This window comes from Punica granatum, chromosome 5 (assembly GCF_007655135.1).
Source record: "Punica granatum isolate Tunisia-2019 chromosome 5, ASM765513v2, whole genome shotgun sequence".
In the NCBI taxonomy this organism is placed as follows: domain Eukaryota; kingdom Viridiplantae; phylum Streptophyta; class Magnoliopsida; order Myrtales; family Lythraceae; genus Punica; species Punica granatum.
In genome coordinates this window covers 1,926,372-1,951,229 of record NC_045131.1, presented here as the reverse complement: position 1 = coordinate 1,951,229, position 24,858 = coordinate 1,926,372, and the positions used below count along the sequence as shown (strand labels likewise).

General features: G+C 40.2%; 1 pseudogene; it reads left to right on the top strand.

Annotated features, from left to right (window-relative positions):
• Positions 1-876: 876 nt before the first annotated feature.
• Positions 877-12,139, top strand: LOC116207390 (annotated as a pseudogene).
• The last annotated feature ends 12,719 nt before the right edge of the window (positions 12,140-24,858 follow it).

Genomic DNA, 24,858 nt, shown 5'->3' with positions numbered 1-24,858 from the left:
AAAAATTAAACTAATGCTTACTGTTATTGTTCTCCTTGCACCAAAATTAGTAAAATGCACATGTTCTGACTATAGATATGTGTCCTTAGCAACTCCGTCAATAATTTCCAAAATAAAATTTTCTTACAAGTAACAGAAACGTGTCGACTTTTTGAAAGAAATAAAGGAAGCCAGAGAATGGGCCATATTGACCAAGTTGGCAATAAACCAATTGATTTTTCACAAATATTGGAGCATTCTCCATACGTTAAACCTTTGACTAGATAAATGTGGAAACATTTCTCAATTCAATTACCAGTAATCACATTCTTGCTTCAACACATAACAAGCTTTTTTTTTTTTTTTTTGCGTACACTGGTATCTGAAAGCCAAATGAGTTTTGATTAATAAAGTTGTAGTCGGGTCGACCCACTAAATGGTAAACCTTTACCACTATAAAATTTTTTTATTCACAGGATTCGAACCCGGAACCACACTGAATGTGATATGATCTTTTAAGGGAGATTGTTTCGCTGAAATTAAATTTTCATGATCCACTAGATAAATAGATACTAGAAACATATATACTTTCTTCTTCATGCCTAACCAGAAGCATATCTAGCAGCTCCACCATATAGTTCAGGTGAGATTCTGAAACTGATCCTCGAAGAGGGAACTCAATAAAGAGACCCATTCTGATTGAACGGTAGCCTACTCGTTGATGTAAATGTTCATTCGGCTACCCTCTGACTTTGGTTTTGTTATTGTACATTTGGTTATTTTAACCTTTTGTACATATATATTTGCACCTTCTTGATGCTTTTTTAATTTTAATAGAAGTTATCATCCTTTTATCAAAAAAAAATTTTAATAAAGACACCCATTCTGCTCTCTTCCATGGCTTACGCCATGCTTTCCCAGCTCCTCCTTGCGCTGGTTTTTCTCCGAGCAGGACTTGGATCAGGCCAAGGGTTCGGATTCACGTTCAACGGTTTCCAGCCAGTTGACCAAGAACTCGATGGGACTGCAGAGATCACTCCCAATGGCCTGCTCAGACTGACAAATGAATCAGACCAAAGTACTAGCACGTTTGTGTTTGCTCTCATCTCTGAGTACCCAAACCTTGGCCAGGGGATCGCCTTCTTGGCTGCCCCCCAGATGGGCCTTCTCGGGAGCCTTCCAAGCCAGTACCTTGGACTCTTTAATGCGACCGGTAATGGGAGCACTACCAACATGTGTTTGCCGTCGAGCTTGACACGATAGAGAGCACTGAGTTCCAGGACATCAATAATAATTATGGCGGGATCCACATCAATAGCCTGGTCTCTACCCACGCTGCTTCGGCAGGGTACTACCTTGATGGCGGTGCTGGAAAATTTGAAAACCTGACTCCTATCAGTGGCCGACCTATGCAAGTCTGGGTGGACTAGGACGGGACTGAGAAGAGAATCAATGTAACTTTAGCGCCCTTTAACGCTGCTAGACCGAGCATTCCTCTCCTGTCCCTATCATTAGATCTCTCACAAATCGTCAAGGAGACCATGTTTGTTGGGTTCTCAACATCGACGGGTTCATACACAAGTACCCATTACATTCTCGGCTGGAGCTTCCAGATGAATGGGCAGTTAGACGGGCTTTCTTTGTCTGTGCTTCCTAACCTTCCCCGAATAGGAAAGAAGCCGACTTCTAAGCTGCTGACAATTGCAGTTCCCATAAAATGCTTATTTTCCATTTCCGTGTTAATCTGGGGACTGGTCTCTTACATTAGGAGAAAGAGGAAGTTTGCAGAGGTTCTTGAAGACTGGGAACTCAAGTATGGGCCTTATCGGTTCAAGTACAAGGATTTGTACATCGCCAAGAGGGGATTCGGGGACCAGGGGTTGTTGGGTGCAGGTGGTTTTAGGAGGGTCTACCGAGGGGTGCTTCCCACTTCAAATATCGAGGTCGCTGTGAAGAGGATCTCTCATGATTCTAGGCAAGGGATGCGGGAATTTGTCACGGAGATAGTCAGCATTGGTCGCCTCCGGCACCGGAACCTAGTTGCACTTCTTGGATATTGCCGGAGGAAGGGTGAGTTCCTTTTGGTGTACGATTGCATGCCGAATGGGAGCCTTGACAAGTACCTCTTCAACCAGCCAAAAGTCACCCTCAATTGGACCCAAAGGTTTAGGGTCATAAAGGGTGTGGCCTCAAGACTCATGTACCTGTTAGTGATATGCCCTAGAGCATGATTTATATATTTGGATAATTCCTTTTATGGCAATAAAGTTTATTCTATTATTCGTATATTGTCTATATTTATTATAATAAAGTCCTTAAGATATTTTGAATGCTTCACTCTTAAGAGTTAATAATATGAACGACGAAGTAATTCGGTAAAAATATCTTTAAACTGTTCACGATCGTAGGAGACTTAATTGGTCATTATTTCTCCAGATAGATTGTCACCTCTGTCTGTTTCCATGATTTGCATACATATACTAATGAAGATGGAGTAGTAAGTCTCATGCTATCTGATAACTGTTATCGTGACAGATATGTGGATACTTATATGATAAGTAGTCGAACGTGACGTGCAGATAATATTCATACAGTAATTTACTAATGTCAATGAATGTTATCTGGATCGTATTAGTGCATATAATCCTTAGACCTGAGATGGAACGCTATTTCAAGTATAGGTGATTAGGATTTGTGCTTAGCATGAGTATTCGGCAGATAGTGGTCCTAGTTAGTTATACTTGGAGTTAGGTGTCCGATCAAGACGGAATTCACTAACCTGAGTAAATAGAGAAAAGGTTCTATGGATATGAGTTTTGTTCTAGATCGAGAAATCATCGGCCGGGGTAGATAGACTCGAATAGAAAAGAGTTTATGTTCAAGTACTACAGATCTAATAATGAAATTAGAGAGTCCATATAATCGGTTATAGAGTTTGACATTTACCGTAGCTCTGGCTAGATCGGGATCTTGTAGTGACGGGATTCAATGCATGGCATATACGATCAGAGGTTCATCGGAATGTTTCAATTATACATTCGTCATCATTTGGATTGTCATGATATGCTACTAGGTGTCACTCGTGAACTTTGGGAACCAATGGCATTTTGAGAATTCTGTTTTTTGTTACAGAAAGAGTTTCTGATAGTGTCAAATGAGTTGATACTATAATCCAATTGCCATTTGATGATGAACCTAGTTAGTCACACACATTGAGCGTGTTTAAACCGAGAAAAGAATTAATTCTAATTAAGGAAGTTAATTAGAAATTAATTATCAAACTAGACTTGCAATGTGGTTGCAAGGGTGCTAGCACATCCTGAAGCCGAGTTCAATATCAAGGATAAATCTAATTAAGGAAATACGATAGTTTTCTTATTTGAAGAGTTTCTATAAATAGATTGTCTATTGATGAAAACTCGTGTCAATAACTTGTTTGATCTTTCTTTCTTACAATAAGGACAAGTCATTAGATGACTTAAGTGTGAGGACTCATTTGTGATTTATTAATTAATGTGAATTAATTAATAATTGCATTTTAGTCCCTAGGGTAAAGATATATATAGATATGTTCTTACAGATAACCCATAACGCAATCGATCATCAATCGATATTAGAGAGAAAGAGAGAAGGTTTCGACTGAGGCAATCAACAAGCAACTCAACCGCACAAATCCCAAGGCTGATCGGAGTTCTTTTCGGTTCCGGTTCGGCGCTTGGGTATTGTCTTTGACGTCCTTGAAAAGATCCTTTCATTCCGTGACGATTCCATTCGAGATAGGTGACCTAGATTGAAGTGTACGGGTTGAGAGGAGTCTAATCTCGGTGGAGACGTGCTCGTGTGGACGAACTAGAGACCGGACACTTGGACGGTCAGTTTGATTGACTCGAATCAACAAGGTTAGTATAAAAGTCTAAAATTTTCTTGTAGATTCGATATGTGATGTTGTTTATTCGTTTAGAAAGCGATTCTTATGTCAAGATATGATCTTGAAGTTTTCGATTAATCGAACATGCGATAAAATTTTGATTTTTACCGTTATTAACTTTTCCGCTCCGCAAATGCTCGATTTTCTAACAGTGGTATCAGAGCCACCCTTCTAAACGATTAGATACATGTTTTGTGCCTAATTTGGTGGTTGATTGTGATTTATTAAAGTGTTTGATAAATTGGTATTGGATCGGGTACAAGAAATCGATTTTTGTAACCAGGTTTAGATCACCGAACCGGTGATCTCTTTCGGTTGATAGGTCAACCGCGAGATGGCCTTTACGTGGCCAGGAACAGCCACAGTAGGTGGCTGTTGGACGGCCACAGAGGCTGAAAAGGTTACAGTAATCGATAAGGTCCTAGCGCGACTGTTCGCGATTGGACGCGACTGGGAACGAAGGGACGCGACTGGACGGGACTGTTCGCGAAGGGACGCGACTGGACGGGACTGTTCGGGACTGGACTCGACTAAGAAGTGCAAGACTGGACATGGCTGTTCAGAATCGGTGCTCGTCGCGTAACAAGTAAATTTCGATATTTTCGGAAATAAGATTTTCGAAACAATTAATTACCAAAAATTGTATTTCGTAAAATTTGATTTTATGAAATTGGATATTTGATATCCTATTCTAATGAGATTAGAGATTTGATATTTGATATCAAAAGAGATTTTGGAAGATACACTAGATATACGATATCTTATATTTTTTCAAAATTGGAAATTTCCTAATATTTGATATTTGGATATTTTGTAAAGAGTTACAAAATTGGCACAATTTATTTTCCTTTTATGCTATTAGTTTCCTTTCATAAATTTTGAGCATGATCATGCTTTTATCGATTCCGAATATATATTTATGCATATGATGCGTGAATACGGATAATGTGCAAAGTGAAACCAAATAGTAATTACGTCACCAAAATAGAAAATCTTACAAAGTAAAATATTAAGTCGAAAATGGCACGAGGTTGCGAACCTCTGTCGTGGCTCTCCACCAAAGCGCTCTCCAAGAGAGTTTTAGTTCGTTTCGTTGTCGATCGTGAACACACGGGGGCATGAGACACACTAAGAGATCTTTTTGCATGAATGATGAAGCATGTGATGTTTTAGATTGTTGGTTGCCAATAACGGCAGGCACCTGAGGTAGCTGACATTTAGGGCTTGGTGGGTCAGACTTAACTATGTATGATGGACCAATAACGGCAGGCACCTGAGGTCCAGAGTACTAGGAGCCGAATTGATTGAGCCATACATAGAAGATGTACTAAACAAAGAGTTGTTCGCTTGTAGAGTGCTTGTTTCCAATAACGGCAGGTACCTGAGGGAATTATCATTTTATAATAATTCAATCACCCGCTATGAATCTTTTTCATTAGGATTCTTGTTTCCTATTTTAGAAGTGTAGGTTTCGAAATGATAGTGGGAGACCATTTTGATTGAAAGTCCATGGTCATTATGGTGATATATACATAAATTCATTAATTTAATCTTGTTATTTTCTACAGTCATGATAAATATGAAATCTATGAATCTTCTCTCGTGCATACTGAGTGATAATAGGCTCACTAGGCCTAACTTTTCGGATTGGCTCCGTAACCTGAACATTGTCCTGAACATGAAGGGTCTAGGATACATCCTGGAGACTCAGGAGATTGAACTCCCTGGCGGGGATGCTACGAGTGATCAGCAGGACGCATATGATCAGTGGTCTGTTGATGACACGAAGGTTTGTTGCTATTTGCTTGCTTCCATGAGTAATGAGTTGCAGAAGCAGCATGAGAACATGAAGAGTTCTCGTGAGATCTTGAAGAGTCTCAGGGAGCTATATGGGGAGAATAGCAGGACCGCGCGATATGAGATATCGAAGAAATTGTTCCGTGCGAGAATGCATGAGGGAACTGAAGTCGCAGCTCATGTGCAGAAGATGATCAGGCTGATTCAGCAGCTTGAGAAACTTGAGTTCCAGATGGATAAAGAACTCCCTGTGGATTTAGTTTTTCAGTCTCTCCCAGATTCTTTCTCGGGGTTCATTGTGAATTTTCACATGAACAAGTTATCATGTTCGTTGTCTGAGCTGCTGAATATGTTGGTCACTGCATAGAATGCAATGAACAACAAAAGGAAGGATAAGGAATTCATTATTATGGCTGGTACTTCTTCCAGTAAGACTAGAAAGAAGAAAAAGAAGTCCAAGAAAGGCTCTGTTCCTTAGCAGTCAGTAGGGGTGACCAAGATAAAGGGCAAGGCAAAGGTTGCTGCGGATAAGGGAACTTGTTTCCACTGCGATAAGGATGGACATTGGAAGAGGAACTGTTCTCAGTACCTCGCCTTGTTGAAGGCAAACAAAGGAAAGAAACCTTCAGAAGGTATGTATATCTCTTGTTATGTTAGTTCCAATGGTTCATATAGTTCATCTACAGCTTGGGTTCTTGATACTGGTGCGAGCTCACACGTTTGTACCTCTATGCAGGAACTAGCAAGCAGTAGAGTCCTTGGAAAGAACGAGGTTTGCCCGAAGATCGTCAATGGTGCAAGTGTTGCGGCCAAAGCTGTGGGGTCGACTTCGTCACATCTAGATGGATATGTTTTATTTCTAGATCGTGTTTTAGTTTTACCAAACGCTTATCGGAACATTATTTTTGTTTCTAGTTTGACTAGGAGTGAATATTTGTTTGATTTCAAGCATGATGTTTGCGACATTTATTATGGTACTAAACTTATTGGCGTTAGTTATTTACACGATGGCCTTTATTATCTTAGAGCTTGAAATGAAACGCTTTCGAATACGATTGAGATTAATACCGTGTCCGAATCTACTCCAAGTATAAAGCAACTTTGGCACCTTAAACTAGGGCATGTTGTGGATGATATGATCAGTAAGTTGGAGAAGATGGGATTTATAGTTCCATTGGGTTCAGAACCCAATCCAACTTGCGAGTCTTGTATTCAAGGCAAAATGACTAGGACTCCATTTGTAGGACAAATGAAGAGGGCTGAAGAAGTTTTAGAACTCATACATAGTGATGTATGTGGTCCATTTAATGAAGTGGCTCGGGGTGGATATTCCTACTTCATCACCTTTACTGATGATTATTCTCGTTTTGGGTATGTTTATCTTATGAAGTATAAACATGAATCTTTTGAAAAGTTCAAGGAATTCAAAGCTGAAGCAGAAAAGCAGAAAGGGAAGAGCATCAAGACTCTTCGATCAAATCGAGGAGAAAAGTACATGAGTACTGAATTTGGTGATTTCCTAAAGGAACATGGTATTGTTTCTCAATTTACTCCACCAGGAACACTATAGTTGAATGGAGTTTCTGAGAGGAGGAACCGTACCCTATTGGACATGGTTCGATCGATGATGAGCTATACAGATCTCCCAATTTCAATGTGGGGATATGCTCTGCAGACCGCATGTTACTTGCTTAATAGAATTCCGAGCAAGTCAGTCTCTACCACTCCATATGAGATATGGAATGGTAGGACACCTAGTCTTAAGCACGTTAAGATTTGGGGTTGTCATGCATTCATTAAGAAGCAGAAGACCGATAAGTTGGAAACCTGGTCCGAGAAAGGCAGGTTTATTGGTTATCCAAGAGACAACCTTGGATACTATTTTTATTTCCCTACTAAGCAAAGGGTTGTTATCAGTAGAGATGCGATCTTTTTGGAGAAACAGTTTGTCCAGGAATGTGGTATAGGAAGGCAGATAGTACTTGATGAGGAGTCATCAATGCCACAGACCAATCAGGCACCCATTTCGGTGGACACTAATAAACCAGTTGAGACATCTACTCAGGTTGAAAATGTCACATAACCTCGAAGATCTGGTAGGGTAACTCGTACTCCCGCGAGATACCTTAATCTTCATGAGAACGTACAAGAGTTGTTTGTTTATGGAGATAATGATCATAGGGATGATTCTTCCACTTATGAAGAAGCTATATTAGATATAGATTCTTTTAAATGGCTAGAGGCCATGAAGTCCGAGATAGACTCCATGAGCGAGAACCAAGTCTGGGATCTTGTTGACCCTCCTGAAGGTATAGTACCAATAGGGAACAAGTGGATCTTCAAGAGGAAGATTGGTGCTGATGGGAAGGTAGAAACCTATAAAACTAGGTTAGTGGCGAAGGGTTATCGCCAGAGGCAGGGAGTCGACTATGAGGAGACTTTCTCGCCTGTAGTTATGTTGAAGTCCATCAGGATAATGCTAGCCATTGCCGCGCACTATGATTATGAGGTTTGGCAAATGGATGTCAAGACTGCCTTCCTTAATGGATACATTGAGGAAGACATATTGATGGACCAACTCAGGGCTTTTGAATCCAAGGATAAGTCCAAAGTGTGCAAACTTAAGAGATCCATTTATGGTCTTAAGCAGGCTTCGAGGAGTTGGAATCGACGTTTTGATGAGGCTGTAAAGTCCTTTGATATCATCAAGAATGAAGATGAGCCATGTGTGTATAAGAAGGCTACTAGGAGCATGATTGCCTTTCTTGTATTATACGTGAATGACTTTCTACTAATAGGTAATAATGTTGGTATGCTCACTTCTGTAAAGGTCTGGTTGTCTAATATTTTCTCCATGAAGGATTTGGGAGAAGCCACCTATATTCTACGTATTCGAATCTATAGAGATAGACCGAAAAGATTAATAGGTCTGACTCAAGCCCTGTATCTAAATAAGGTGTTGAAGAGGTTCAACATGCAAGATTCCAGAAGAGGATTGCTTCTTGTGAGACACGGTATCCATCTCTCTAAAGGGATGTCTCCTAAGACTCCTGAGGACAGAGAGAAGATGGCACAAGTGTCGTATGCTTCGGCCATAGGTAGCCTAATGTATGTTATGCTGTGTACTAGGCCGGATATCGCGTATGCTATTAGTGTGACTAGCATGTATCAATCCAACCCAGGACTTGATCATTGGACTGCTGTCAAAAATATCCTTAAGTACTTGAGAAGGACTAAGGATATGGTTCTGGCATATGGAGGAGGTGAGTTGAGACTAGACGGGTTTACAAATTCTAATTTTCAATCAAATGTGGATAATAGAAAGTCTATCTCCGGTTATATATTCACCTGTAATGAAGGTACAGTTAGCTGGAAGAGTTCTAAGCAAGAGACGACTGCAGATTCCACTACAGAGGCTGAATATATTGCTACATTTGATGCAGCGAAGGAGACAGCTTGGATTCGGAAGTTTGTGACAGAACTCGGTGTTGTTCCCTCCATATCGTCACCAGTAGAGCTGTACTGTGACAATACTGGAGCGATTGCTCAGGCAAAGGAACCGAAGTCACATCAAAAGTCCAAACACATTGAAAGGAGATATCATATTATCAGGGAGATTATCGAGAGAGGCGATGTAGCTGTGCCGAAAGTAGCTTCAGCGGACAATATCGTTGATCCACTCACGAAGGCCATGACGCAGCGGCAGTTAGATAAACATCTTGAGAAGATGGGTCTTAGATACTGTACTGAGTGGCTCTAGTGCAAGTGGGAGATTGTTAGTGATATGCCATAGAGCCTGATTTATGTATTTGGATAATTCATTTTATGACAATAAAGTTTATTCTATTATTCGTATATTCTCTATGTTTATTAGAATAAAGTCCTTAAGATATTTTGAATGCTTCATTCTTAAGAGTTAAAAATATTTGTGACGAAATAATTCAGTAAGAATATCTTTAAACTGTTCACGATCGTAGGAGACTTAACTGGACATTATTTCTCAAGATAGATCGTCACCTCTGTCTGTTTCCATGATTAGTATACAGATACTAATGAAGATGGAGTAGTAAGTCTCATGTTATCTGATAACTGTTATCGTGACAGATATGTTGATACTTATATGATAAGTAGTCGAACGTGACGTGCAGATAATATTCATACGGTAATTTACTAATGTCAATGAATGTTATCTGGATCATATTAGTGCATATAATTCTTAGACCTGAGATGGAATGCTATCTCAAGTATAGGTGATTAGCATTTGCTACTGCTAATATATTTGTGCTTAGCATGAGTATTCGGCAAATAGTGGTTCTAGTTAGGTATACTTGGAGTTAGGTGTCCGATTAAAACGGGATTCACTAACCTGAGTAAATAGGGAAAAGGTCCTATGGATATGAGTTTTGTTCTGGATCGAGAAATCCTCGGCCGGAGTAGATAGACTCGAATAGAAAATAGTTTCTGTTCAAGTACTACAGATCTAAGAATGAAATTAGAGAGTCCACATAATCGGCTATAGAGTTTGACATTTACCGTAGCTCTGGCTAGATCGGGAACTTGTAGTGACGGGATTGAATGCATGGCATATACGATCAGAGGTTCATCAGAATGTTTCAATTATACATTCGTCATCATTTGGATTGTCACGATATGCTGCTAGGTGTCACTCGTGAACTTTGGAAACCAATGGCATTTTGAGAATTATATTTTTTGTTACAGAAAGAGTTTCTGGTAGTGTCAAATGAGTTGATACTATAATCCCATTGCCATTTGATGATGAACCTAGTTAGTCACACACATTGAGCGTGTTTAAACCGAAAAAAAGAATTAATTCTAATTAAGGAAGTTAATTAGGAATTAATTATCGAACGAGGCTTGCAATGTGGTTGCAAGGGTGCTGGCACATCCTGAAGCCGAGTTCAATATCAATGATAAATCTAATTAAGGAAATACGATAGTTTCCTTATTTGGAGAGTTTCTATACATAGATTATCTACTGATGGAAACTCGTATCAATGACTTGTTTGATCTTTCTTTCTTACAACAAGGACAAGTCATTGGATGACTTAAGTGTGAGGACTCATTTGTGATTTATTAATTAATGCGAATTAATTAATAATAACATTTTAGTCCCTAGGGTAAAGATATATATAGATATGTTCTTACAGATACCCCATAACGCAATCGATCATCAACTGATATTAGAGAGAAAGAGAGAAGGTTTCGACTGAGGCAATCAACAAGCAACTCAACCGCACAAATCCCAAGGCTGATCGGAGTTCTTTTCGATTCCGGTTCGGCACTTGGGTATTGTCTTTGACGTCCTTGAAGAGATCCTTTCATTCCGTGACGATTTCGTTCGAGATCGGTGACCTAGATCGGAGTGTACGGGTCGAGAGGAGTCTAATCTCGGTGGAGACGTGCTCGTGTGGACAAACTAGAGACCGGACACTTGGACGGTTAGTTTGATCGACTCGAATCAATAAGGTTAGTATAAAAGTCTAAACTTTTCTTGTAGATTTGATATGTGATATTGTTTATTCGTTTAGAAGGCGATTCTTATGTCAAGATATGATCTTGAAGTTTTCGATTAAACGAGCACGCGATAAAATTTTGATTTTTACCGTTATTAACTTTTCCACTGCGCAAGTGCTCGGTTTTCAAACAGTACCTCCACGAAGGGTGAGACCAGGTCGTGATCCACCGGGACATTAAGGCGAGCAACATTCTTCTTGATGCTAAATTGACCGGGAGATTAGCAGATTTCGGGCTTGCAAGGTTGTATGACCACGGGACCGATCCTCAGAGCACCCAAGTAATGGGGACTCTAGGGTACCTTGCTCCTGAACATACCAGGACCGGCAAGGCCACGATGGCCACCGATGTCTTCAGTTCTGGGGCTTTCCTCCTTGAGATGGCTACTGGAAGGAGGCCAATAGAGCCAAGCTGAACTGAGGACATGATCTTGGTCGACTGGGTGTTCTACTGCTGAAGCAGAGGAAGAGCGATTCTAGAGGCGAGGGACCCAAACTTGGGCGAAGACTTTGTGGCCAAGGAAGTTGAGCAGGCGCTGAAGCTGGGCCTGGTATGCTCTCACTCAGAGCCTGGGGCGAGGCCTACGATGCATCAAGTGGTAGAGTACTTTGAAGCAGACCTGCCAATACAGGACTTATCATCCTCCCTGATCAGTTTTCATTCGAGTAGGGTAAGGTTCGAACATAAAGAGGCGTCCGATGATTTTGTTAGGTCGCAACCTTGTTCAACAGAAAAGGCATTCTCAGTTTCTTCCTCTATTGCAGATTCACTTCTCTTTAGTGAGAGATAATATTGAGCTTCCATAATAAAGGTATTGTGAAGATATCTGGGTTTGTTCATACTTTTGTATGCTCCTAATTTTATGCCACTGTGAAGATTAACTCATAATAAAGCAGTACATAGCTAGCAGATAACTAAATTGATTTCATTTTAGGACGATATTAATTATCAGAGCAGCTTATAACATATATTTATACATGCCGTTTTATTTTCACACAAGTTGAGTTTCTACTCAGAATAGATGAGCCTGTTAGATAATAAGCTCTCCCAGAACAATAATTTTTACCATTCATCCAAAAAAAGAAAAAAGGCTCTCCAAGAAATTTCTCATCTATCTTCTGTATGAGACGTTTTCTTCTCTGTCTCTCTCTCTCTCTCTCTTTTGTTTAAATATGGAGAAACAGACATGGCAAGCGATTAACAGCCGTGTCACTACACGTTGATCCAAGAATGACAATATGACAATAAGTGTAATAATTTTATTAAGATGAAATTAAAAAGAAAATTCAAAGAATTAAAGCGCATAGAGTTCCGACATCGTAGCGCAACTCAAAATTTATATATGATATTATCCATTAATTTCGATAATTTAAATATGTATATATTTGCAATATTTGTTGAATCTCATAGTGAAATAAAATAACATTTTCCACTCAAGCATTAGAACTGGAAAGCAAACTGAATTTTGTCTAGTACGTTTGAAATTACATATTTCATCAAGAGATGGTATAGCGTAGTGATGCACTTCTCGCCTGGTAATTAAGAAGTCTCAGGTTTGATACCCAATGAAACTATCCATGGGTCTCTTGTAACCTAAAAAAATTACATATTTCTCGAAATTCAATATTTCCATATGCATAATACTTTCAATAATAAATTTATCTTGTAGCAATGTCTTTTTTTTATAACAAATATTTTATTTTATTTACACATATATAAAATTTGAAACTCCATTTCTTTAAATGTTATTATTTGCTTAGATTTTAATTACTGATGTTTTTAAATTACTTTTAAATAGTCGAGTGTTTATACTTTTTACTTTAAAATTGAGAAGTAAAATTCATAACAAAAACTCTGTCTATAACCTTTTATATATTTATATTTATTGATTTAAAAAAATATTACTTCCTCATATATATATATCAAATTTGAAAACCTATTCTTTAAAAATTTTGATAATGGAACAGATTTTCTGTACTATTGTTTCTAATAATTTATAAAGAGACAAGTGTTTATGATTTTCACTTTGAAATTCACTACAAACTAATTGCCATCTAGTGAACGTTTTTCTACTGATGGAAGTTCCCATCACTATCAGTTAGTTTTTACCGGCGACATTTGAAATCCGTCAATATATATCATTGCTGCAGACAATAGTGCCGTCACTGGGAGTTAGTTTTTACTGACGAAATTTGAAATCCGTCAGTATAGCCTTTTTTGCTGACAAACAATAGTGCCGTCACCGTAGCTAGGTTGATGTCTAAAACTAAAAACCATCTATCGCATGGCACAAGTGGCTGTCGGTATTTTATTTGACATTTACTGATATGTATCTCCATCAGTATATCGTACTTTCATGGATTTTGATCTTGTTTTTCGTTTTTTCCCCTCTCGAGATCATGTTTTTGGTATAATTGTGAAAAGTATTTTGCATCGACTTTATCTTGCACTGATAATGACTGATTAGTTTTTGTTATCTTATTCTTATTTTGTTAAGTATAGCTATAATAGTAATGTTTGGAATATAAAAAACTTAATATTTATATATATGCGTGTGTGTGTGTGTTAATAATGATTAAGGACTCTAAATGATGATCCATCACAAGTTGAAAAAAATATAATTATAGTATTAAATATATAGGACTACTCATAATTAAATTTCATAAATAGGGTAAGAGAAAAACCAAATTAATGAAAAAGTAGAGAAAAGATAAATTTATACATTTATCAATTATCTAAATTAAAAATATATTATCTATTACTTTAACTTTAGTAAAATATTTTCAAATTTTAAAAGTTAAATTTTTTACAATTTTTACATTGTTGAATAACATTATATTAAAAATTATAAATTAGAAAGTTCAAGGTTGACTATATATATGTAGACACACGATTTTGACCCGGAGTCGATTTTGAACTCAATTGGACTTGAAGCCGACGATCCGGCATGACCACGATAACAAGGGGCAAAATGGTCATTTCATGGGCTTTTAAGGAAAATATTTTTGATTATTTCACAGTTTCAAACGGTCATAAAATTCATCAAGGGCAAGCCCGACATGTGTTGGGGACTTAGGAGAAATCGGAAATGGAAGACATGAGGGCTCTCTTGCAATTTACCTAAAAATTAGATCCCAAGTGTAATTTCCAATCCCCATGGGGCAGTTTTGATGCCCAGACACCTTTTCCTATGATTGATTATGCTTTATTCGAACTTTTGGGTGGCTTATAATTACATCAAATATTATGCAAAATTAAATGTCTTGAATATTCAAATTGTTTGATGATCACATTGTCAGTGGGTTTTTGCTATTTATACTGTGTTTTCGATAGGCAAGTAGTGATGAGTATGCTGTTAGTATAGATGTAAAACAAAAAAGTCATTTACCGATGGATAGTCCATCACTAAACTTGCGGCTATAGAGATGAGAAATTGTCGGTATTAGTTATACGAGAGAGTGGATATGACTTAGAAAATGACTTAAACCAATGGAATATCTGTCGACAAATCTGGTAATGTACTAACAGATTTGCAAATTGCAGCGGGAACTTTCGTCCATAAACAACTTGGAAATACTAATCGTAATGCTGTCAGTATAGTTGTATAGCCAAGAACTTATACTAACGGCCAAATAAACCATAGGTAAAGGCCATTATTCCATCAGTATAGGCTCAAAGGCGGTTACTGAAGGATATTTCGATTTTTACTGATGGAAAATAGCCATCAGTAAATGGCAGTTTTTTTTTGTAGTGGTTGAGAGTAAAATTTATAAAATGAAATGTAATCTTACTCTGTGAGTTTAGAGTGCCATAATTTTAAATTTAGTAAGGAACTTACTTTTAATTTCACAATTCACTAAGGGACAATTTTTTTTTTATTTTAAACTTTTTATGGATACATATGCTAGTAATATTATTAAATGGAAAACAGTTATCAATCTCATATCGATAATGATATTTTTTGAAAATTGTATTTAACATCAGCATAGGAATTGTTAAAGTTTTTAAAATCTAGACTATCCTTTTACATTCTCAAAAAGTTATAAATTATTTGGAGAATAAAATATTTAAAGAAACAATGAGTTAGGAATTTGCGTTTTGAGCGTACATGTCAATTTCTCCTCGTGCTTTTCAATTTTTATATATTTGATTATATTGATTGATTTTTGATTTCCAGAATCAAAGACAATAAGATGGAGAGTCCTTCAAGGTTCGGGGAAAAGACAAGGCCCACAAACATCTTTTCATACAGTTTGAGCCCATTATCAGGACTCAGCCCACTTGACAAAGGTCGAACTCGGGTCCACATATAGTCCGGGAAGATGAATTGCGAGTCACAACTAGAACCAGCGGTTGCCCAGAATTTGCAATTTCCAAATCCATTCCGTCGAGCTAATCTACAAGGAAGGTATAAGATATGGGAAGTCCCAGTGTGGAATATCGATACGGTAACCTCCCTCTTAATCACAGGTCGTAGGCAAGTGTTACTGCGATGAACTCCATTTTTCATTATGTTGTTTCTTCTTCAATATACTTGTAATAGAAAAAGACCAATTTGCTTGAAAGCAGTGATTCGATTTACAACCGATCATTCCATCTTCCCTGTATGGAAATTGGCACAATTTTTCCCTATTCTTTTATCTTTCTTTTGAAATTATTAGTTTAAGATGGTCTTAGGTATATTGGTGTGCACTCTGGTGTTCGAAACCCAAACGGGTTCTAACTATTCCAGTTCGAGCCGAATGAAATTTTAATAAAATCATCTTTCACCTAAAAAATAGAGTCTTTGTCCTCTAAGATCTCTGAGACCACTGGTGCCTCGAAGAATCCTGACCCTCCAGTGAATAACACGGGCCCTCCGACTGGGGAGGATATCGACCTGATTGACCGTAACCAAAAACGGGCGAAGAAACTTGAATTACGGGTTGACAGATGGAAAGACGCCAAGCAATCCAATGGGGTTCGGGCTGGTTCCTTCGCAGATGCGCTCACCGGTTAGAAGAAAGGCCCTGGCCAGAGTCAGGACTGTGAGATGACTGGACCGGTGGTGGATGACAAGGAGATGGTCGACCTTTCGAACGAGCTATGCCCGAAGGTTATGGCCACGGAGGCGGAGCTAAATGCTATAAACGGTCTATGGCGGGGATCTCTAGTTTTGAAAGTGATGGGGAAAAGGGTTGGCTATGAGATCTTGAAGAAGCGATTGCAGCAACTTTGGGGGCCAAATGGATCTTTTCACCTCATTGACCTGCCGAATGATTACTTTATTGCAAGGTTTGTTGTGGTTGAGGCTCGTGAATGGGTACTCACTAGCGGACCGTGGTTCATCCAGGGTCATCACCTCATCATGCGGGAATGGACGCCGGAGTTCAACCCTTGGGGATCTACAATTGACAAAGCGACCATATGGGCTCGCATCCTTCACTTGCCAATTCAATTTCAGAATACGACTATCCTGCGTAGGGTGGGGATTGGTCTTGGGAAACCTGTGCGGCTAGATCGTAAGACCCAAGACATGGTGCGAGGTAACTTCGCACAGATATGTGTGGAGGTCGACCTCACCAAACCACTCAAACCAACAATAGAGGTGGTAGGAGGTACCTATCAAGTGGAATATGAGGGCACGCATCAGATCTGTTTTTCGTGTGGCCGTGAGGGACACCGAAAGGAGTCTTGCCTGGAAGAACTTGCTCGGAATAAGGCGACTATAGACGTCGAAGAGGAAGGATCCGGAGAACACTCGGCTTAATCCCCTGCTCATTAATGCCGGAGGTGGTTACGGGATTTGGGCCATGGATGCATGTTCAGGGAAAGTCTCGCAAATCACGGCAGGAGATCGAAAAGCCAGCGATTACGCCAAACGTGGAGCCAACAATCAGGGGAAGAGAATCAGGAAATGGATTGAGATTTGCGGTATTACTAGAGGAGGATCTTAATTCTTCTGGAAAGCAGCCAGTTGTTACTAGCATAGATGGAGGGGTTTCCAAATTAACCTCATCCCATGTTAAACCTAAGGATAACCGTTCCAGTCAAACAGGCCCAGGTAATTGGATTTTTCAGGCCCAACCTATTAAGAATGTGGGAAGATCCACAGCAAGTCCAAGTAGCTCTAGGCCCACTGGCCCGGCCCCATCAAAGAAGAAAACCCAAGCTCGTTCCAAGGCCAGCGAAACTATATTGCCGATTGTTCAACAAAAATCGACTACTGCGACCCATTTATCGGCGGACCACAAACAAGATCCTGCTCCAAAGCCCACTAATAATGCACAGAAATCCCCCCAAGCAGAGAGGGCTGTTAAGGGGATGGAGCAAACGCCATCCAAACCTGGTCGTGCCCCTGATCCTACGGGAACCTCAAGCATTATTTTGGTGGTCCATCGACCAAGTGTCGAGGTTGCTACACATCAGGAGTCTAACCCGCCCGGACTGATGGAGGCTTCCACCGTAAGGGATATGCGAGACTCAAGGGTTGTTGTTCCGATGCAACTAGGAGATGGAAGAGGAGATGCCTCGCCACTCCTAAAAGCAGACTGCTAAATCGGTCAGCCAGAAATGCTGTTGTGTTTCTTCCTTTTTTCAAAATAATTTTATGTGTTTTTTATTTTGGAATTGTAGAGGGGCTGGTGGGCCAAAATTTGTTCGGTCTATGAAGGAGTATATCATAGTGGAAAAACCGGCAATGGTCATGATCGCTAAACCTCGGATTAGTAGAGCGAAGGCTGATAAGGTCCGCCGCAAATTCTCGGATTTCAAGAGTGAACGAATAGAAGCCCAGAGATTCTCTGGAAGTATATGGTTATGGTGGAAGGCACCCGAATTATGAGTCTATATCCTTGAATGCCACACTCAAGCCTTCCATGCTCAAGTGCAGCAGGATGGAAGCACATGGGCACTCACCATGGTCTACGCAAGTCCGACTGAATCGTCCCGCAGAGACTTATGGCAATTACTTCGAGATCTTTCTTCCCGTATCCAAGGGCCGTGGATGGTTATAGGTGATTTCAATGAAATTCTTGAGGCAACTGAAAAGATGGGAGGAGCTCCATTCGATCCAAACCCGACCATAAGTTTCCAAGAAGCGCTGGACCATGCGGGACTTATGGATTTGGGAAGCACTGGGGCACTTTTCACATGGAGGGGTCCTCTCTTCCAAGGCTACGACCGGGTTTTCAAAAGATTGGATCGTGCTGTCTGCAATACAGAGTGGCATATTCTTTTTCCGGAGGTGACAATACATGTATTACCACGTGTAAAGTCGGACCACCACCCGCTGTGGCTGAATTTACAGAGCAACCAGGGGAGAAGACATGGAATCCAGCCATTCCGCTACATTGATGCCCGGCGTTCACACCCAGACTTTAACCAAGTTCTGGAGACAGCATGGGACAATAGATCACGACTTCTCGAATCTTTGGCTGGCTTCAAGGAGAAAATCAATAAATGGAATAAAGAGGTCTTTGGGAACATTATATGGAGAAAAAATCGTGCTCTCAGGAGGCTTAATGGAGTGCAAAGAGCATTACAAGTCCGACCCAATAGACATCTCATGGAATTGGAGGCAACACTGACAGCCGAGATTGATGAAACGCTTGCACAAGAGGAATTACTTTGGTTCCCAAAGTCTCATGCAGAATGGGTGCAATCAGGGGAAAGAAACACAAAATATTGTCATGCTAAAATAGTGGTGAATAGAAAGCGCATTCAAATAGAGGCTTTGAAGAACTCGAACGACGACTGGATCACTGAGGATGAGCAGCTTAGTCGCCATGCTATTGATCATTTTCGTGGATTATTCACAGAGGAATCAGTTAGTCCAAACTTGGGGCTGCCCAACTATTTTAGTCGAGAAGCGATCTCTGACTTCCAAGCGCTTGTTCGACTTGCATCGAGTGAGGAGGTTCGTTCCGCCCTGCTTGCATTGGGTCCCTACAAAGCTCCCGTACCCGACGACTTCCCTTCAATTTTCTTTCAAGCTCACTGGACGGTGGTTGAGCCCTCTATAATGGAATTTGTTTTATTTGTGATTGACAAAGGTATGTCTGTGTCCAATGTAAATGATACTCTGCTAGTTCTTATCCCGAAAGTAGAGCTCCCGGAGTCGATACATCAGTTTAGGCCGATTAACATATGCAACGTGTCCTATAAATTGATAACGAAGGTGATTGTGAACAGACTTCAAGGATACATGGCCGAACTAGTCTCCCCGAATCAAGTAAGTTTTGTTCCGGGGCGGTACATTCAGGATAACATTGTGATTGCTCAGGAGCTAGTCCATTCAATGCATCGAATGAGAGGTCGGAAGAATTTTATGGCAATTAAAGTGGATTTAGAGAAGGCCTATGACCGACTAAACTGAAACTTCATTGTTGATACTCTGGTGGCGGTGGGGTTCTAGAGAAGTTGCGGGTCATCATCAGGGATTGCATCTCGTCGGTGGGCATGAATGTTCTCTGGAATGGCAGCCTTACTGAAGGATTCAAACCGGGACGAGGCATAAGACAAGGTTGTCCGCTCTCACCGTACTTGTTTGTTTTATCTGTCGAGCGCTTATCACATTTAATCAGGGAGTCGGTAGAAGCGAAAGTGTGGCAACCAATGCGCGTAGGCCAGAATGGACTGTGGATTTCTCATTTGATGTTCGCTGATGATATATTACTATTTGCGAAAGCCTCGGAGAACCAAATCGCCACTGTTTGTGCCATCCTTGACCGGTTTTGTGCAGTGTCAAGGGAGAAGGTGAGTGCTTCGAAGACGGTAATATATTTCTCTCAGAACGTGGAAGCCGATCTACGAGAGCGCATTTGTACCATCAGCTCTTTCGGGATGTCCAGCACGTTAGGACGCTATCTGGGAGTGCCAATAGTCCATGGGCGTCTCCGTCGGGAACATTTTGAGCAGGTTGTCTCTCGTGTCCAGGATAAGATCAATGGGTGGACGGCACGGACTCTTTCCATGGCTGGTCGGATCACGTTGGCGAAATCTATGATACAAGCTATTCCCTCATTCACAATGCAGGTTATGAGACTTCCGGCAAATGTATGTGAACAGCTCCATAGACACTGTTGTGACTTCATTTGGGGTCACTCATCGGATTCACGGAAGATCCACCTAGTAAATTGGTGAACTATAATGCAGCCCTTGGCTCGTGGGGGATTGGGGCTACAGGACCTCAATCTTTTCAATGATGCTCTTCTGGCAAAGTTGGGATGGGGAGTAATCACGAATCCCTCGGCTCTATGGGTTCGAGTGCTTAAAGGTAAGTATATAAACCGATTGGAACCTTCCTTTCAACTAAAGATCTGCAGTTCGGATTCTTGGCAATGGAGGGGCATAGCTCGGGCCTGGAATAGAGCTGCAGCAAGAGCAGCCTGGACAGTCCGAAATGGACAGCGTGAAATTTTCTGGGAAGATAGTGCTAGTTCCACGGGGTGCAGCGGAAGCGAAAAAGGAACAGAAATTCAAAATTTCCTACCCGTGAAACTAATTCCAATTGCTAGTTCCACGGGGTGCAGCGGAAGCGAAAAAGGAACAGAAATTCAAAATTTCCTACCCGTGAAACTAATTCCAAGACCTACTAGAAGAATAAGAGTAAATAAAAACGTACTTGGAATATTTAAAGTTGTCGACCGAGCGTCCCACGCGTGACGCCTCTACTGGAATCCACACCGACTTTGTCGACGAGTCTTCGAGATCGGCGGTGCTAGCGACCAACACTCGAAAGAAAACACTAATGCGACACCCGAAATTTTTCAGACTAATGGACCTAATTTGGATTGAACAATTCAACCCAAATTATTATATACATACACATATGCACGCACTATATATATCTGAGCACTTATATGAGTGCGTTTTATATATATCTATATATATACTTATGCATACATATATATCACATATATATGTATACCCCTGTTACCCATACTTACTGCCATATATATACACATATATATAGGCTTGAGAATGGGGCAATTTGCTTGTCCCACCGATGTGGGATAAGAGAAATTAAGAATTTCAAGAGCCAAGTGCATGGCTAAGTGTCATTATACAATTGGCCCATGTGTTACCATATAATAGACTCCAAGTGGTTCAATAAAAAATAGCCACTTAGCACACCATTAAATCAAATAAATCGGGTCTAATTAATCGGTAAATTTAATCTCATTAAATATCCGATTAATTGGTCGCACCTAAATCATCTAATCTCTATTAGACGATTTTATTTGTTTCAAAATATCTCGTCAATTTAGTCGTAGTGTGTGACCCTGTAGGTTCCCAATTACGTTGATAGTAATATCGAAATCTCTATTTTTAATATTACAAACAGCGAGCGGCATCTAGCAATGCATCACTATTACTCAAGTAATCGGAAAGTTAATTTCTCAACGAATCTTGTGACCTATATTACCGTGTAATATAATCCATTTGTCCTCTATATCTCTATTGAGCCCAAGGCATGGTCGATGACATCCTTGTATGGCTCAATATCTCTCTTTCTTGGTTTACCGGGTAAGTCTATCAGAACAAATGAATTCGATATCGCTATATCGACTCATTTGGGTATGCATACACTTTTAGACTTAACCACCAAGTGGCCGTGAGATATCACTCCCATTATGTAGGAGGGACAAATTCTATCTTGATCACTCACATTCCTCTCCATGCTCTGTGGTATACCCAATAACTGTCTTTATAACCATCCTGTTACGGTAGCGTTTGACAGTATCAAAGTATATGACATTACATGTAGGAATTCATGGTGACCTCAAGTCAAAGGATCATTACACTATAGTCACTTTGAGATACGCTAATGACAGTCACGTAACAACCCATGTAGCAATCTCATGGCGGGTCAGTCCAATATACATTACTCTTAATGTATACATGTGGTGTGATTTGATATCTCCATATCCATGACCTATGAGATTTAGTCATCAATCAACACCCACACTAGTCTAACCGTATTATCGTTGTCCTAATTAACGATAATACTTTGACTAGAGACATTTAAGAATAATGTTCAGTAATTATAGGATCTCACAATCAAGTCACACTTGATGCCTATTGAACCTACTATTCCAAGGACATTATTGTGTAAAATCATATTTAGCGCAATCTACACAATAACAGAAATGCCTCGTTTTATAATGAAATAAATATCATATTACAAAACTGATTATAGATTGCCTCTAGGGCATACATCAATTCCCAACAGATAGGTGGGTCACTGGTTGTGGACCGTTGTTGCAGCACATCATAAGAACGCCTGATGAGGCCATTCTCAACCGGAAGGTTGCGGAGTTTGCTCAACCGAGTGGATCGTGGAATTGGGGTTTGATCTAGGACCTCCTTGATAGCACAACTATGCTCAGAGTTGCGGCTCAAAGACCACCTAGCTTGGATAGAGGAGAAGATAGTATCTACTGGACAATGGAAACTACGGGCCGATTCAAAACCTCATCGGCCTACCAGTTCATGGCAGAAGAAGATTGGGATGCGGAAGATATCCTGTGGAAGCTTACATGGCGATGGCACGGTCCTCAGCGTGTTCGATAGTTTCTATAGTTGATGGGCTACGACCGTTTGCTCACAAATGAACACCGTATGCGTAGGCATATTGCAGTATCAAGTGCATGTGGAAGCTGTGCTAATTTTATGGAGACGACACTTCATGCCATACGAGACTGCCCTCGAGCCCGTAACACCTGGATTCGGCTAGTTCCGATAGCGAATCATCCATTATTTTTCTCGATGCCTTTACGGGATTGGATGTTGAATAACTTGATGAATTCGGCTGGAGGCTGGAGTTGCCTATTTGGAATAGCATGTTGGCTTATTTGGGGTGGCGGAATCAAGAAATTTTTGACGAGAATTTTTCTCGGCCTTCAGATGGTGCTATGGTTGCTAGAAAGATGACTGCAAGTTTTAGTCGAACGGAGACCATACTCCGAAATCCAAAAGTGTGGAAGTGGATTCGGTGGGCTCGGCCACAGCAGGGGTGGGTCAAGGTTAACACCGATGGCTCATCCAGAGGAAATCCGAGGCTTGCAGGTGCTGGTAGAGTTATACGTGGGGAGGATGGGCAATGGATTGGAGGTTTTGCGCACAATGTCGGATTCGCGACTTCAGTCATCGCCAAATTATGGGGGGCTCTCATAGGCCTTCAATACGCTTGGGATCTAGGACTTCGGCGGATTATATTGGAGGTGAATTCGGAGGTCGTGAAGCTGATGATCACTCGCCCGTCTCCGACTGCAGCTTCTACCGAGCTCTTAGTGGACGACATCTGGGAGTTACTTGAACGGGATTGGCAGGTACAAATCTGTCATACATATAAGGAGGGCAATGCGTGTGCAGATTGGATGGGCCAGTCGGCGACTCGTCTCTCATCGGGATCTCATTTCTATGCCCACCCAAGTGGCGTTCTACCGCTCCTTCTGTGCGATCTTTCTAGAGCCTCCTTAACCCGCTTATGTTTCATGTAATTTTTGTTTTCTTATTGGCCGATGGCCCCTGTTCTACCGAAAAAAAAAAAGAAGAAGTGAAATTGAGGTTGCTTATCCTTTTAAAGCAGGGTATCTCCCAGCACTGGCTTAACAATTTCATATTATGGATCCTTTACTCACTGAACTTTTTTTTTTTTAGGTAGATTACTCACTGAACTTTCAAAGCAACGACCTACACATAAATTATACAAGAAGCTAAGGGTGCATTTGGATTCAGAGTTAAAGTAACTTTAATTTGGATTTTGATTTTGATTGTGGAAAAGGACAAATGAGATGTAATTATAAATTTGACTTGGAAAACGTGTGTTTTTGTTGTGTAATGTGTTGAGTTAAAGTTAAAGTTAAAATTTTTCACTTGGAAAATGTGTATTTTTATTGTGTAGTGTGTTGAGTTAAAATTAAAATTAAAATTAAAATTAAATGTTTGAAAATTCAAATAGGGCCTAAATGCTTATCCTTGATTCCAGTTATCGTTTTCCATGCCCCGATATTAGTGAAATGAAATGCACATGGTACTTTGTTGACTTTATAATTATATGTGCCCAATGATATGAAGCCTCAAAAGGACAAAAACGCTTTAGCTCTAAGATCTAACCGTTGATATCCTCTCCCTTAGACATTGGCAACGTAAACAAAACTCGTCAACGTCGTTGTCCCCACTGATTAATGCTCCATCACTATTGAACATTGTCCTCTGAACCAGACGAGTCCAAGTGTTCTCACTGTTACCCCAGGTCTCATTTGTCTTGAGAAAGGGATCGGAGTGGTTTGTGGTCCGCAGAAACATTTTCATGACTACTCAGTTCATTTTGACACGAAGAGTCAATTAATGTTTGGAGGGGAAATATTTCGGAGCCTGTGTTTGACTTGTTAAATTCACTGCTCTTTTTTTTTCAGCATATTAGATTCCAGGGTAACTAATTGGAACGGTGTCAGAGAAAACAACGGCCATTCAAGTTGGACAACCATCTCTTGACTTAGTCATAAATTTTTTCTGTTACATCCTAGTACAATGAGTGACTTAGTCATAATTTACTTGTGCCAGTCCTGGGACGACCCAGCTATGACATCAAATAAAGATCGGATGTTGCAGTTTATGGTACCGAGTCATCC